The sequence below is a fragment of the Halichoerus grypus genome, chromosome 1 (assembly GCF_964656455.1).
Source record: "Halichoerus grypus chromosome 1, mHalGry1.hap1.1, whole genome shotgun sequence".
Lineage (NCBI taxonomy): Eukaryota > Metazoa > Chordata > Mammalia > Carnivora > Phocidae > Halichoerus > Halichoerus grypus.
Window position 1 is genome coordinate 9,884,949 of NC_135712.1, and position 15,173 is coordinate 9,900,121.

Here is a 15,173-nt window from a genome sequence, read left to right on the forward strand (position 1 = left end):
CTCTTTAGTCTGCTCAGCACCCCTCCCTCCAGTATCAGCACTTCTCTTCACCTTCACGGTCCTGCCATTCCTCCCCCATCATGGACGGTTAGGGGAGGCCAGCTGGTGGGATAGGCACCTGACTTGGGCGTGCCACTTGCGGCACCATGTCCTTCCCACCGTGGGATTGGTCTCAGGAGTAGCCATGTGACACAAGCAGGGCCAATCAGTGTGATTTTCTGTAGTTTTCTGGGTGGGACTTACAGGGAAGGCTTGCTTTGCTTTTGGAGGCCCAAGTCTCCTGGAGCTTTGAGATTCCTTTAGGCTGCTAACACTTGCTTGAGGGTGGGGAGTAGGAGTGGGGGAAGAAGGCAGTGTCTGTTGCCTCCTGAGGCTTACTCCCACTCTTGCTCGTAGGGAAACACCTTTCTAATCTCTTTTGGAGGGGGACCCTCTGTGGAGATGCTGGGTGCTGGCTCCTCAGGACTTACGACTTTTTTAATTGTCTGTATTCCATACCTCTTCTCTTTTCCAAGTCATGTACACAGTCAATGTGGTCGAGTTTGGGGAAGCATCTAGGCAGAGGCATTTGTCATACCTGGAATCGCCATTCCCCCCATCCCTTAGGTTCTGTTGGTGAGATTGACCCATCAGATCCAACCCTTTTATCTAATACAGTAGACTCTTTCCCAGGGACCCCCACAATCTCCCTATCCCTACCTTATATTGATTCCCCTTACTTGGCCCTATTCTACCTGCCCCCAGGCTCAACAGATATCCAAGTAATTTCTGGGAGGCTTCTGCCCCCATGATACTTGGTGGATGACATGTGTGTGTTGCTGGGCCATCTATCTCTACAGTCCTCATTCATACCCTAGCCAGGACTTTTGTTGTACATATTCTTAGAACCATGAAGAAGTGTGTACATATATCATTGAAGTATGGGAATAGTTAATAATACAGGAGTCAGTAGTGGATGCAAGTTCAATAATACAATTCTATTTAATTGGTGAAAACTTCAGTGGGGTGTGGTGGAAATAGGAGGAGGTGGGAGTCAGGGTATATATATAATATTTTTGCCTCTGCCTTTGGGTAGATGTGAAGTTTGGACTAGTCAGGAAGACCCATCTTCCCACACTTTTCTCATTGACAAAACAAAGGATTTGTTTTACATAAACCTCCCAACTCTATGGATGACTCTGTGACAAAGGTTTTTTTTTTTTTTAAAGACTTTATTTATTAGAGAGAGAAAGTGGGAGAGAGCAAATGAGGATGGGGGAAGGGCAGAGGGAGAAACAGACTCCCTGCTGAGCAGAGAGCCCAATGTGGGGCTCGATCCCAGGACCCCAGGATCATGACCTGAGGTGAAAGCAGACACTTAACTGACTGAGCCACCCCCCCACCCCCCCGTGACACAGGTTTTAAATGGAAATTTAGTGTCACATGGCAGTGGACTTTGAGCTGTGAGCCCAGGGCCCATAGTGTTGAAGGGCAGGGTTCTGGGGTCTAGAGGGGTTGACTCAGAGGATGGGAGAAAGTCAAGTGGATGAATCTCTGAATCTCCATCCTCTTGCTATAAGAAGACCAGCTCTGATCTCATCAATCTTATATATTGAAGACCTATATGTAATTTTATTCATTAAAATTGCACTGCTGCTAAAAAAATGCTGGAACCTGGAACACCCCTCCTGCCCCATTTATTCAAGCAAGTACCACCATTTTTATCTTGGTCTAGCTTGGTATAACCAGACTTACCTTTCAGTACTCCCCAAATGAACTCTCTACATCAATCAGGCAGATAATCTCACAGTCTTTTAAATATGTCATGCCCATTCCCATTTACATGGGAAGTTTACATGTTAACAATGATCTAGCCTTGGAAAATAGGAAATTGCCAAGTGCAAGAATATTTTAGTTTCTCAAGTTACTAAAATTAGTCTCACTTAGCAATATAGTGTGTAGTTGGGCTAATGAGACAAGTGAGGCCACACTGCTGGCTGGAGGGCCATAGGAGTAAAGTAGTTGATAGCTTTGAATCTTTGATGTTTCTGATGTAACACCTCTGGGGACAGGGGCAGCAAGTCATGAGCTTCACTTCTAATGAGATGAGCAGGGGAAAGGCATCATCCTGTCCTGAGCTGTGGCCATAGGGCTGCTGTGGGGTGCACCTGGCTGATTCATAAGATTTGATCAGATGAAATCATTTCTTTGAATGGTCGCCTGGAGAAGGGGGGCAGCAAAAGCATTAGGAGTCACTGACATGCTCACTGTTCACTCTGCTTAGGATTCCCTCCTGGAACACATGGGCTAGAGGCTTGACATCTACTCTCTGGGTCTCTGGGGGCCAGGACAGTGGGTACAGGACAGGCTTTATTCTTCACATTCATCTACAACACCACCCTGCAGGTGTGTGGATTTATCAGGAATTAGTGGAAGGATTGGGGTTTAATTAAGATAAATCACAACATAAAAGGGCAGGGATAATAAAAACTTTCTATATAAAATATAGCCTTTTTTTTTTAAGTTGAAAGGCAAAGTTACCATGAAGTTCAACATGGCCCAGTTCCTGGTATAGCATCTCTGGCCTAAAGTTTCTTTTCTCATATCATTCTGTTTTTGGCATCAAGATTATGTTAGCATAAAAAGTAAGTTGTACTGTTTTCTCTTTTCCTAGTATCTGAAAAAATTTATGAGATACTAGAATCCCTCTTCCTTGAATGTTTGATAAAACTTATCTACAAAAACATTTCTATATGAGAAATTATTGTTATTATTTTTACTTTTGCATATACTTAAAATTTTCCATAATAAAAAGTGGAGGGAATAGTATAATAAACCCCATGTATTTAGTCAGCTGAGAAAGATTTTAAATTAGAGATTAAATTTTGTAAATGCTATAGGACCATTCAGGTTCTATATCTTCCACAGTCATTTTTGACAACTAATATTTTTTCTAGGTAACTAGCTATTTCAATTAAATTCTCAGATTATTGGCAAAAGTTGTTCATAATTTTCTCTTTTTAATTTGTACATCTATATTTCTGTTTCCATTTTTCATTCTTAATCCTTTTTATTTGTGCCTCTCTCTTTTCTTCAATCAGACTTACAGAGGTTTACCAATGTTTATTTCAGAGTCATTTGAGTCTACTTTTTTCTTGCTGTTCCTTTGTTTCAGTGTCTGGACTGAGCTGCATCCCAGGGCTGGAACTGAGGGTGGGCAAGGAGAGACTTTCAAGACCAAGCTAAAGAAGGTCACTTTCAGGAAGATAGTATATATTAAAAGCCATGCCATTGAGAAAGACAACAACAATAATAATTTTAATACTAATATAGGTATAATTATTGTGTGTGGAGGACTAGGTTAGGTATTTTACACACGTTGACTCATTTAAGCAAGATTTCCATTATTAACTTCATTTTCATATGAGGAAACAGGCTCTGTGTGATTAAGTAATTTTCTCAAAATCATATAGTTTATTGATGGTATTTGACTTCAAATGTGTTTCTCCTATTACCTCATTAGCTATGAACAGCGGGAAAACTGGGTGGGTTTCTGGAGATCTTGAAAGCCTGGGACATGAGACATGAAAAGCCAACGGGATAAATAAAGGTTCAGCTTGTCACCTACTTCCTTGGCCATTCTGGCCCACATGATGAGTTCCATTTTAAATGACTTGATCTTTATTTTATTCTGGGAACTCCAGGGAGAAAAAAACTTATCTGATAAAAAGATGCAAATGGAAATAAATGCCTTTTTTCAATACAAGGGAAAAGTATTTCTTCAGAAATGAATTTTTAGTATGAAAAATTTGGGCAAATACTATTAAAAATTAAAGTACAGTGTTAATGTTTGCCAAAAAACTGAGCTGACCTAGAAGCTTTCTTTTTTTTTTTTTTAAGTTTTTCACAGCAAAAATATAAAGATGATAATTTGGCTTTTATTATTGTTTTGCTTCAGTACTTTTCAAAGAAAACTAATATTTAGTATCTCTGAGAAAACAGGTAAGGAGATAATTGGTAACAAAATCAACTTAACAGAATATCTCTAAAATAAAGACTATTATAGAAACACTACATAAACTATAAAAAATGACTATACTTCCTTTACAAAGAAAGCATATATATTCAGAAACTTAAGCATAAAAATCATCTCAGCTTTTAAAGTATATTGGAAAGACTTTATCTGCTAACACTTTTATCTCCTTATAAAATATTTGCTTTCTTTGAGCAATGTAGCAATGAAGAAGTGTGTCATGTAAACTCTGTCCATAATGTCTGGAAACATAGGTGAATGAATATACTGTTGTCAAAGACATCTTTAATCTGTTAAAAGTAAAAATAATATTAGCTATATCCAGATTTTATGGACATCCTGTATTATAATATTTTTGAGTACTGGAATATATCTATGAGATGGCCTGTTAGTTTCTTAAACTCACATTTCTTTTTTCCTTTACATCCTTGGTATCACTGCCCAGAGCACCCTCTCTCTGAGACTTCCTCTTTCTGCTTCTTACTCTCCCATACCTCAGCAGCTGCTGCTGATGTGTTTACTCTAGATGGTTCCACCCTCCCTCCATGATTGGGCCATTGAGAGATAAGCTGGGCCAATCAGTTCTGGGCACACGGAATTGAGTCTCTGAAATTCCAAGTACCAAGGGACATGTGAAATCCAAGAGTCATGAAGTGGCCACATTTGTTCTTTAGAGCTGAGGGGTGGCCCTTTTCCACCCTGTGAGAAGAGAAGCAGAGAATAAAGTTCTAAAGAGAGTGAACAATTATGTATTTGGACAAAGAGAAGCAGAAATGTGAGGCAGAAAGTAATGGTGGAAGTCCTTCACGAGGCCTCATTATCCTCAGACTCCATGAAGTATTCTGGAATCCATCTGACAAATTTCCTTTTCTCATTAAGGTAGCACAGATTGGTTTCTGTTACTGTTATGCAAAGAGCCTTGACTAAAACAATCTCTACTGCTCCAGAGCTAGCATTCAAGGTTGTTATGGTCTTGGAGCAAAGGCTTCTGCTAAGAAAATTGCTGGAAGAAAAAAACAAAAACAAAAACCTAATTTATGATAAGCATTTATGGAAAGAAGAGGGCCAGTAAATATACATGTTCTGAAAGTGGGAAGTGGGATGTTTTCCTGTTCCATTTTAGAAAGATTGAAACTTGTTCCACTAGAAATCAGAAGAATAGATCACCAAAATGAGCATGAGGCCACAAACCAGCCTTTTGTTGAAAGGGTTGCTCTCAGCTTATTTATGACAGTTATAAAAATAATTAACCATGGTGCATATACAATTACTACCTCTTATGGAACAACATTGATCTATGCAGTCCTAGAATCGCATATCAAGTCATCCATGTGTTCATTGTGTTTGAGTACACCTTCAGGAAGCATCAAGAAGGAACACGGTGGATACTTAGGTTTCTGATTTTTTTTTGTGAAAAGAACTCTATTATTTCTTTTTAAACTCCCTTTCCTTCTTCCTTTCTTAGTGTTTAGTCCTGTTCTAATAGAACATTTTGCTCTGATGGAAGTATTCCATATCTGTGCTATTCAATATGGTAGCAACTAACCACGTGTGGCAACTGAGCCCTTGAAATGTGTGGTTAGCTTGACTGAAGAGCTAAATTTTAAATTTTATTTCGTTTTAATTAGTTGAAAATTAAATTTAAATAGCTACATGTCACTAGTGATACTGAATTGGACAGTGCAGATTTAGTCTGTCAATCCATTCTAAAGTTTTCGCTTCTGGATCTAAGACATCATTTGTGATTTTATAGTGGTTTGAATTACCCATCTGATTTCCCTAACTCTCACATTTCCCACTTCAAAACGATCAGTGGCTGAAAGAGGCAGACTGTATCCTTTCAATCAAATTTGATTTTGTTTTTTGGATGGATTCCTCTCCCCCAATTCTAGTTTATTCTAGATGGGAGTTCTGTGGTTGGGTGTGGGTGAATTGTGGCTTTCTACTATATTGTTGGCATTCATGAAACAGGCTGGATGCTGAGGGCAGTCAAATGCAAGCTGGGAGGAAAGGTATTTGCTTATCTTTCAGCTTGTTTGAAGACCAAACCACAGCCATGTTGGGAGAAAGTAGCTTGGTGAGATAGAACCAGCGCACACTAGGGAGACTTCATCTCGGCTCACCACAAAACCTCAATGTTGATACACCTTTCTATTCTTTATGAACCTCAATGATAGACTTTCCTGGGTCTCAGTTGCTGTGAAGAGGTTGCTTGAACTGAGGAGTAGTATGTTTATTACATGTAATTATTTCCATAGTTGCTGTAGTGTTTTAAATAAACTGAGAGCGAACCTTTCTATAAGAGGTGGGTCAACAGCTTTGTGTTCCTTGTAGGTTACCTCTTGGTTCTTGGTAGGATGGGTTCCAGTCTTCCGGTATCAAGTTCAAGCATGCTGGATCCAGAGTGGGGGTCTTTTGAGATACAACTGAATACACTGATTCAAATGACAAAAACTGCAGACTGGTTGCAGAGAAGGGCCCATCTAACAGAGACAGACAAGAGCGTCTTTTCTGCTGTGTCTCATCAGGTTTCTTTATCAGCAACTTAATTGCTACCTGATTTCCTTCCTTAGTGCCCTGCTGAGAAGCAGCCCTGGTCTCAGCAGCTGGGTCATTTTGTTTTGTGTCCAGATCTTGTCCAACTCTATGGCTGTAACCATTCACAGGCTCTGTAAAGTCAGTCAATATGCATATGTTGTCAGCAGAAAAACTTTTTTTCCCCCAACTTTCCTGAAAAGGTATGGGAAAGCATTTCTCTTCCCACTTTGACCATCTGATTCTCGAAATGCCAGAGGTTGGAGGTGTAGGGTGGGTTACCTACTGGTGCAGTGAGTGGTGAATCCACCTCTCTAGAGGGCTAGAGCTCAGAAGCAGGAGAGCAAGCAGGTTGAAATTTGCAACAACTTCCTGCTATTATCCCAGCAGGTATCCCATTGTCAAGAGAATCCAGAAAGACTGGACTGCCCTTCCTGACTAATGAGCATCTGTGTGATACTCATTACTCTTGTCCTTGCATCTCACATGGCCACAGCTTTGAGGAACGCTGGGTAAGGTCTGTGAACCAGGCAGGTGCGCCCAGAGTCCTCTGCCTGTGAATTTCACCTCAACCCAACCTCTTATGGTGAGCCAGGAGCAAGCAGCCACTGGACTGGACTCCAGGTTTTCCCTGAAGCTCCCTCTGCTAAGCAGCATCTTTACCCTGGCTGATTCATCAAGGTGAAGATGAGCACTCAAGGGGGTGCCCATTCTCTCCCTTCACCTCCCATTGACTTTAAACATCCCTTCACTTACTCATTCAATAGTTACTGATCTGGCACCAACTATAGACCTGCAGTCTTCACTGGGAGACACTTGCACAACCTGTTTCCTCCTAATCCACAGAACAGCTTCCAGACACATTTCCTTCCTTAAAAGCTCTCTCTAGGCTTTCTGTACCATCTATGCCCCAGGGACATCAGGAAAAGCATGACATTTCAAATGTGTTTTTCTACTTAAGTCCTCCTTGTGGATGCAAAGTGAACATAATGTGACAAAAATAGGACCAAAGAGGCTGGAGTTAGTAACATAAAAAACCTTTATTATTTACTTACTTATTTATTTTTTTTAGAGAGGGAGAGGGGAAAGGGGCAGAGAGAGAATCCTAAGCAGGCTCCATGCTCAGCCCTCGATCCCACCACCCTGAGATCATGATCTGAGCCAAAATCAAGAGTCGGATGCTTAACTGATTGAGCCACCCACGTGCCCCCCACCTTTTTTTTCCCCACAGAAACCTTTATAGTACAAGATAATTTACAGGAATTTTTTCTTTTTTCCTGCTTCCAGTGTCCAAGGTGAGAGCAGGGCTTTGTGTCCAGGAGACCTGGAGCTGCCCTTGCTCACATGGCAGAAGCAACAGAGGCGGAGGCATTCTGCTTTCAGAAGTATGTGGTCCCGTTAAGAGAGGGTGGGAGGCAGAAATGGAAATGCTGGGACTCCCTGAATGATGCCCTGAGGCTGGGAAGTAGCTGCAGTTCTTGTGTGTAGGCTGGAGGCCATTCCATGAAGTCCCTAGAGAAAAGGGGGCCTCTGATGGGTCTGGAGTATATGAGGGCTGAGGTGTGTGAGGGCTGGGTGTGTGAATATTGGGATATGTAAGGATTTGGTGTGTGGGCTGGGGTATGTAAGGATTGGATATATGAGGGCTGGGGTGTGTTAGGGTAGGGGTGTGTGAGGTTTGGGGTGTGTTAGGGCTGGGGTGTGTGAGGTTTGGTGTTTGTGAGGGCTGGGGTGTGTGAGGATAAGATTTTGTGATCTCTTGGGCCTTGTGGTGGGGACCAGGTATTGTGTGTGGAGGGCACTGAATAGAAAGGGGGGCTTTAGAAGCCACTGAGACTGACCCCTGACCCAAGCTTCAGATGTGACATCACAATACTATAAGTAGACCCTTCTCTGGCAAGTGCAGAATCATTCACAGCCGACAGGTAGAAGCAACCCTGTGTCCACTGACGGCTGACTGGGTAAACACGATGTGATATATCTATGCAATGGAACATTATTGAGCCCTAAAAGGAAGGAAATCCTGAGGCATGCTACAACATGGATGAACCCTAAAGACATTGCGCTCGGTGAAACAAGCCCGACCCCAAAGGACGAACACTGTATGATTGCACTGATATGCTGTCCCTATAGTAGTCTAGCCCACAGAGAGAAGGTAGAATGGTGGGAGCTGTGGGCTGCAGGAGGGGGATGGGGTTAGTGTTTTACAGGGACAACTTTCAGTTTGGGAAGATGGAAAAGTCTGGAGATGGTTGGTGGTGATGTTTGCACAACAATGGGAATGTACCTAATGCCACTGAATTGTACACTTAAAAATGGTTAAGATGGTAAATGTTTTGTTATGTGTGTTTTAGCACAATTTAAAAAAATGGAAAGGACAACAAAATGGGCCTAACCTGGTACAACTTTTACCAGTGGAAGGAGAAACCTGGAATTAACCTCCCGAAGAGTAAGCTGGAGTAAGAAAGAGGGAGGCTAAGCTGTCTCACAGAGCATCAAGTTAGAGCAAATTTCTGGTGTATTGAAATGGAAGAAATATCATCCCAAATCTCATCTAAGTGGGTTGTGTACTGGGCGGCCCCAGTCCCTGGGCCCAAGCTTGTACATGTGTTTTGCATTCCTTGAACAAGATGGACATTCGTTTCTCTCTCCCGGAGCCGTGAGGAGCAGTGAAGTGCTGGAAGCTTGGTGAGGTCTCCCTGGGACCGGCTGGTGGGGTGGATCTCCATTCTCTCCAGCCTCGTGATTTATCTCGGATGCTAACACTTGTGGAGCACACTCTCTGCTCTGCTTAGCGTCCCCCCAGGGGGAGATGCCCCCAAATCCTCTAACGGGAGGAGAAACCCAGTCACATGGGTGCAGCACTGGGGTAGGGGGAGGTCAACCCGCTTCAGCACAACTGAACGGAGCCGAGTGCCCACCTCCCGACTGGCCTCTAGGAGACAGCGCATGGCTCCAGGCGGTGCAGCAGGAAGAAGTAAAGGGTTTCCTCCCGAGAGAGCCCCAAATGCAGCTGTAGGTTGAGCTTCACCACAAACTTAGTTCTCCCAGGGTCACGGCACTAAGCTTTTGGGGGGGGCTGGATTGGCACACCAGCCAGGCCAAGCCCTTTTGTTCCCGGCGGTGACAGGAAAGGGTGCACTCGGAGGGCAGAGTGCTGGGCAGCACCGAGCGCGGGGCCTTCCGCTGCACCGTTCCCTCCCCTCCTTGCTCTCTGCCCCCAAGGCCACCTGCGGAAATCAGGTCTTCAAATTGCAGGGACTCTGAAGCCTGCGGGAGAGCCGCTGCTCGGGCAGCCCCACACTGTGGGGCTCCGCTTGCCCCTCCTGGTGGCCAAGTCAGAAGCAGCCTTGGGTTGGAGTCGTGGACCTGACCTCTTGCTGCCACAGTGGGCCTGGCCTTTGAGATCCAGTGTCTCCGTGTGCGGCTGGGGTCCTATTCCAGAGTCACTTCAAGGTGAGCTGCTCGCCTTCAAAGTCCTTTGATACTTTAGCTTAAGCTGCTCTCCCGTTTGAGGCACAGATTCAAGTAACAGCTGGAGCCCTTTGTTTATAGCTCTCTCATCTCACATTTCTGGGTGGATTTCTTTTTGGAGATAATGTTCTAAGAATCACCTTTGAAATGAGAATTTATCAGCTGAGGGACTGTTCTCTTTGAATTGTCAGAATAAGAATAAAAGTAACTCCCTGAAGTGCAGTTTCCTAGGCCCACCACAAAGATGGGCATGAACCCCAGCATCCCCAGGACTATTCTTTTTGGTTTTTATTTTTTATTTAAATATTTTTTGATTTCAGTATCGACACACAATGTTGCATTAGTTTCAAGTGTACAGCATAGCGATTTGATAAGTCTATGGTTATGCTGTGCTCACTCCAAGTGTAGTTTCCATCTGTCACCGTGCAGTGTGGTTACAGTGCCATTGCCCATAGTCCCTGTGCTGTGCTTTCATCCCCGTGACTTATTCATTCTATAACTGGAAGCCTATACCTCCAACTCCCCTGCACCCATTTCACCCATCCCCCCATTCCCCTTCCCTCTGGCAACCATCAGTTTGTATTCAGTATTTATAGTCTGATTCTGCTATTTGTTTATTCATTTTTTTTTTAGATTCCACATATGAGTGAAATCATATGGTATTTGTCTTTCTCAGTCTGACTTATTTCATTTAGCATAATACCCTGTAGGACCATCTGTGTTGTCACAAATGCCAAGATCTCATCCTTTTTTATGGCTGTGTAATATTCCATTGTGTGTGTGTGTGTGTGTGTGTGTGTGTGTGTGTGTGTGTGTATACCACATCTTCCTTTTCCATCTGTTGATTGATGGATATGTAGATGGCTTCTATATTTTGGCTCTTGTAAATAATGCTGCAATAAACATAGGGGTGCATATATCATTTTGAATTTGTGTTTTTGCTTTCTTTGGGTAAATACCTGGTAGTGGATTATTGGCTCATATGATATTTCCATGTTTAATATTTTGAAGAACCTCCATACTCTTTCCCACAGCGGCTGCACCAATTTACATTTGTACCAACAGTGTATGAGGGTTCCTTTTCCCCCATATCCTGACCAACACTTGTTATTTCTTGTCTTTTTGATTTTAGCCGTTCTGACATGTGTGAAGTGGTATCTCATTGTGGTTTTGATTTGCATTTCCTTGATGATGAGTGATGTTGAACATCTCTTTATGTGTCTCTCAGCCATCTGTATGTCTTTGTTGGAAAAATGTCTACTCAGTTTCTCTGCCCATTTTTTAATCAGATTGTGTTTTTGGTGTTGAGTTGTATAAGCTACTTATATATTTTGAATATTAACCCCTTATTGGATATATCATTTGCAAATATTGTTTCCCATTCAGTAGTTTGCCTTTTTTTTGTTGTTGTTGGGTTTCCTTTGCTGTGCAACGAAATCGATACCAAGAAATTGGTAGCTTTTCTATACACTAAGTAGCAGAAAGAGAAATTAAAAAGACAATTCCACTTATAATTGCATCAAAAAGAATAAAATACCTAGGAATAAACTAAACCAAGGAGGTGAAAGTCCTGTACTCTGAAAACTATAAAACACTGATGAAAGAAATTGAAGATGACACAAATAAATGAAAAAAGATTCCATGCTCATGGATTGGGAGAACCAATACTGTTAAAACGTCCACACTGTCCAATGCCATCTACAGCTTTGATACAGTCCCTATCAGAAGGCCAACACCATTCTTCACAGAACGTAGAGGAAATAATACTAAAATTTTATGTACCACAAAAAACCCCAAATGGCCAAAATGATCTTGAGAATGAACAACAAAGCTGGAGGTATCACAGTCCCAGATATCAGGATATAATACAAAGCTATAGTAATCAAAACAGTATGGCACTGGCACAATAATAGACACATAGATCAATGGACTCGAACAGAGAGCCTAGAAATAGACCCATGTTTATATGGTCAATCAATCTTTGGCAAAGGAGGGAAGAATATACAAGGAGGAAAAGATAGTCTGTTCAATAAATGATGCTGGAGAAACTGGACAGCAAAATGCAAAAGAATGAAACTGGACCACTTTCTTACACTATACACAAAAGTAAAACTCAGAATGGATTAAAGACCTACATGTGAGACCTGAAACCACAGAAATCTTAGAAGATCACACAGGTGATATTTTCTCCGACATTGGCCATGGCAACATTTTTCTAGACATGTCTTCTATGGCAAGGGAAACAAGAGCAAAAATAAACTGTTGGGACTATGCTTTATTTCATTTTCCTCAAAGAATAACACAGCGGTTGTCACCTGCTTCTTCCGTGTCCCTACTGAGCAGCCAACTGGTCCCCCTGTACTCTTGGCTCTGCCACTTCCTGCTGACTATGTCTCTGGGAGTCTTAGCTTCATCATCTGTAAAGTGGGTATAATAGTTCAGGGTTGCTGACACTTTGAGTGTCCATATGTGAAAGTACTTTATTGATTTATAAATGCTATACAAAGGGACATTACTTTTCTGCTAAGAAGTCTGTGAGCGAATGGGTCATTTGGCCCTCTCTGGACTCACTGCCTGGGAGTGGGGAAATAAGTCTTGATCATGCTGCCATTTTAAAACGTTTTAAACCAAGACCATTTCTCTCTCCTCCTCTTGGCTCTCTCCTCCCTGCCACTTTTGTCCAGGAGGTCATGAAGATTACTTTTCATTTCTTTTTCTCTTTCCTGGTAGCCCAGCCTCTCTCTTTAGAGAGGCTCTCAGAGTTGTTTCCCCTTGAATTTCTGCTTTTTACCATTGTGTTTACAACAAGAGTCAACTGCAGGTAATGCTTGGAGCCAGTGAAAGTATTAGAAAGACGCATAGTTCTTGTCTTCTGACCCACAGAGACTGAGGTCAGTGTTAAGGCAGGAATTTTTTTTTTTTTCCCCCGGAGGAGGTCATCAACCAGGAGGATGAAGAACCACAGAGAGTGGGCTGAGCTCGGGGCTGGCGTGGGCAGCTGGTAAACTCACTTCCTGAGAACGCTCTGCAATCCTGATTCGGCTCTGCCCCTATACTCCTGAATCTCTCTTTACATCCAGCCGGGGCTGGATTGTGTTCCTAGGCCTACAGGGAAGTTAATATTTGTTCTATGGTTTGTTTACAATTTGAATCTGATTGTGAGATTCAAGTCAGTAGTGGCTTTTGGGGAGGAGAGGCGAAAGTTATCCAAATATTGTGACATGGGCAACATTTCTGTTGATTTTAATGAACTTTGTACAGTTTTCTGAGGCTCTTGGCAGCTTGGTGCTGGCCTGATTCTTTGTGTAATATGAGGCTGCCACACAGATTTGGCCACATAGTACTTAGGAGTGTGGTTCATCGACTGTGAACCTGGACACGCATGTTCTGGATTTTATTGCCAACCAACCGTCTTGAGGGAATGATTAGCTCACCAATGTAACATTTCTCCCTGACCCTTGGTATTCCAGCTAGTTCTTATTGAAATTACCATGTGACAACTCTTGGTGGTGTCCCTGTGGAGAAGACAGAGGGACATTGTATGAAAATTGCCTTCGTACTTGGCATTTTGGCTGGCTATCTCAGGAGGGTCGCTGTTGTACAGAGTGATCTGCTCTGTCAAGGGTGGAAGGGAAAAAAGGAGGAGCTTCTAGCTCTCCTACAGGATGTCAGATTGTTAGAAGCAGAGCTGGTGAAAGAGAAGACACTGGGGAAATCCAGCAAGCCAAGAGCATTGTATGGTGTGTGGACATGAGGGGAAATGGAAATCCCACTGTTTAGGTGAAATCAAAGGCTTTGAATAATCATAGATTCACAGTAAGTTGCAAAAAAGTATATCTATATACAGGGAATTCCCATATACCTGTCACCCCTGTACCATCTTGCATAACTGTGGCATGGTGACAAAACTAGGAAATGAAGCATAGTGCTTTTGAAACAGGGGACACATTGAAATAAATCATAGCACTATTGTAAAGATAGTGTTGACAATTTTTTGAACCCCTACTATGTGCCAGTCAGGGGACAGAGCAGCTGGAGTGTAAACAAATCAGTCTTGGGTCCTCCCCTGAGGGAGTTACAGAACAACCAGGGAGACTGACATTAAATTGGAAATTATGCTGATAATTCATTAATCACAATTGTGATAAGTACTAAGAAACAAAAATATAGCCAAAAGAAAAAAAAAAAGGAAATTACATGAAAGAAACCTTAACAATTTCCTTGATGTTTAGTAATCTTATTTTAAGACTTGCCTATGATTCTGGAGTAGCTACAGCTTTTTTTTTTTAGACCATATTTTTTTTGTTGTTATGTTAATCCCCATACATTACATCATTAGTTTTAGATGTAGTGTTCCATGATTCATTGTTTGTGCATAACACCCAGTGCTCCATGCAGAACGTGCCCTCCTCAATACCCATCACCAGGCTAACCCATCCACCCACCCCCCTCCCCTCTAGCACCCTCAGTTTGTTTTTCAGAGTCCATCATCTCTCATAGTTCTTCTCCCCCTCCGATTTGCCCCCCTTCATTCTTCCCCTCCTGCTATCTTCTTCTTCTTCTTTTTTTTTTCCTAAACATATATTGCATTATTTGTTTCAGAGGTACAGATCTGAGATTCAACAGTCTTGCACAATTCACAGCGCTTACCAGAGCACATACCCTCCCCAGTGTCTATCACCCAGTCACCCCATCCCTCCCACCCCACCCCCCACTCCAGCAACCCTCAGTTTGTTTCCTGAGCTTAAGAATTCCTCATATCAGTGAGGTCATATGATACATGTCTTTCTCTGTTTGACTGATTTCGCTCAGCATAATACCCTCCATTTCCATCCACGTCGTTGCAAATGGCAAGATCTCATTCCTTTTGATGGCTGCATAATATTCCATTGTATATATATACCACCTCTTCTTTATCCATTCATCTGTCGATGGACATCTTGGCTCTTTCCACAGTTTGGCTATTGTGGGCATTGCTGCTATAAACATCGGGGTGCACGTACCCTTTCGGATCCCTACTTTTGTATCTTTGGGGTAAATACCCAGTAGTGCAATTGCTGGATCATATGGTAGCTCTATTTTCAACTTTTTGAGGAACTTCCATACTGTTTTCCAGAGTGGCTGCACCAGCTTGCATTCCCACCAACAGCGT